This window comes from Phalangium opilio, unplaced genomic scaffold (genome assembly GCF_054372755.1).
Source record: "Phalangium opilio isolate 3A_F unplaced genomic scaffold, DU_Popi_V2 ptg001675l_1, whole genome shotgun sequence".
In the NCBI taxonomy this organism is placed as follows: domain Eukaryota; kingdom Metazoa; phylum Arthropoda; class Arachnida; order Opiliones; family Phalangiidae; genus Phalangium; species Phalangium opilio.
The window spans coordinates 861,133-863,430 of NW_028324261.1; the positions used below are offsets into that span (position 1 = coordinate 861,133).

Below are 2,298 nucleotides of genomic sequence, written 5' to 3' on the forward strand. Positions count from 1 at the left end.
CGATCCCATCCGGGAGCGGTGTTGTGAGGTCTCAGATGTGACGTAAAAAGTCAAGAGTTTTCCACAATACCTGACGACCATTTAATATTTGGGCTTCCGTGGCGCAATGGTTAGCGCGTTCAGCTGTTATTCAAAAGCTGGTGGTTTAAGCCCTCCCGGGAGCGGTGTTGTAAGGTCTCAGATGTGACGTAAAAAGTCAGAGTTTTTCCACAATACGAGACAACCATATAATTTCTGAACTTCCGTGGCTCAATGGTTAGCGCGTTCGGCTGTTAACCAGTAAGTTGGTGGTTCTAGCCCACCCGAAACCGGTGTTGTGAGGTCTCAGATGTGGCGTAAAAAGTCAAGGTTTTTCCACAATACCTGACGACCATTCAATTTTTGGGCTTCCGTGGCGCAATGGTTAGCGCGTTCAGCTGTTATTCAAAAGAGTGGTGGTTTGAGCCCTCCCGGGAGCGGTGCTGTGAGGTCTCAGATGTAACGTAAAATGTCAAGAGTTTTCCACAATACGGGACAACCATTTAATTCCTGAGCTTCCGTGGCTCAATGGTTAGCGCGTTCGGCTGTTAAACAATAGGTTGGTGGTTCGAGCCCACCCGGGAGCGGTGTTGTGGGGTCTCAGATGTAGCATAAAAATTCAAAACTTTTCCACAATACGTGATAACCATTTAATTTCTGAGCTTCCGTGGCTTAATTGTTAGCGCGTTCGGCTGTTAACCAATAGGTTGGTGGTTCGAGCCCACCCGGGACCGGTGTTGTGGGATCTCAAATGTAACGTAAAAACCAAAGTTTTTCCACAATACCTGACGACCATTGAATTTTTGGGTTTCCGTGGCGCATTGGTTAGCGCGTTCGGCTATGAACCGAAAGGTTGGTGGTTCGTGCCCATCCGGGAGCGGTGTTGTGAGGTCTCAGATGTGACGTAAAAATCAGAGTTTTTCCACAATACCTGACGAACATTTAATTTTTGGGCTTCCGTGGCGCAATGGTTAGCGCGCTCAACTGTTATTCAAAAGGTTGGTGGTTCGAGCGTACCCGGGAGCGGTGTTGTGATGTCTTAGATGTGACGTAAAAAGTCGCGGTTTTTCCACAATACCTGACGACCATTTAATATTTGGGCTTCCGTGGCGCAATGGTTAGCGCGTTCGGCTGTTAACCGAAAGGTTGGTGGTTCGAGCCCACCCGAAAGCGGTGTTGTGAGGTCTCAGATGTAACGTAAAATGTCATAGTTTTTCCACAATATCTGACGAACATTTAATTTCTGAACTTCCGTGGCTCAATGGTTAGCGCGTTCGGCTGTTAACCAATAGGTTGGTGGTTCGAGCCCATCTGGGAGCGGTGTTGTGAGGTCTCAGATGTAACGTAAAAAGTCAAACGTTTTCCACAATAACTGACGAACCGAAAGTTTGGTGGTTCGAGCCCATCCGGGAGCGTTTTGTGGTGTCTCAGATGTAACGTGAAAAGTCAGAGTTTTTCCACAATACCTGACGAACATTTAATTTTTGGGCTTCCGTGGCGCAATGGTTAGTGCGCTCAGCTGTTATTCTAAAGGTTGGTGGTTCGAGCCCCTCCGGGAACGTTTTGTGGGGTCTCAGATGTAACGTAAAAAGTCAGAGTTTTTCCACAATACGAGACAACCATATAATTTCTGAACTTCCGTGGCTCAATGGTTAGCGCGTTCGGCTGTTAACCAGTAAGTTGGTGGTTCGAGCCCACCCGAAACCGGTGTTGTGAGGTCTCAGATGTGGCGTAAAAAGTCAAGGTATCTCCACAATACCTGACAACCATTTAATTACTGAGCTTCCGTGGCTCAATGGTTGGCGCGTTCGGCTGTTAACCGAAAGGTTGGTGGTTCGAGCCCATCCGGGAGCGGTGTTGTGAGGTCTCAGATGTGACGTAAAAGTCAAGAGTTTTCCACAATACCTGACGACCGTTTAATATTTGGGCTTCCGTGGCGCAATGGTTAGCGCGTTCAGCTGTTATTCAAAAGCTGGTGGTTTAAGCCCTCCCGGGAGCAGTGTTGTGAGGTCTCAGATGTGACGTAAAAAGTCAGAGTTTTTCCACAATACGAGACAACCATATAATTTCTGAACTTCCGTGGCTCAATGGTTAGCGCGTTCGGCTGTTAACCAGTAAGGTGGTGGTTCGAGCCCACCCGAAATCGGTGTTGTGAGGTCTCAGATGTGGCGTAAAAAGTCAAGGTTTTTCCACAATACCTGACGACCATTCAATTTTTGGGCTTCCGTGGCGCAATGGTTAGCGCGTTCAGCTGTTATTCAAAAGAGTGGTGGTTTGAGC

The 2,298-nt window shown here is 47.8% G+C and overlaps 1 non-coding gene across 1 annotated transcript; it reads left to right on the plus strand.

The window, feature by feature from the left end:
* The first annotated feature begins 825 nt into the window (after positions 1 to 825).
* Positions 826 to 898, plus strand: TRNAH-AUG (transfer RNA histidin (anticodon AUG)). The gene has a single exon. It is a non-coding gene; the product is annotated as a tRNA-His (tRNA).
* Positions 899 to 2,298: the final 1,400 nt, after the last annotated feature.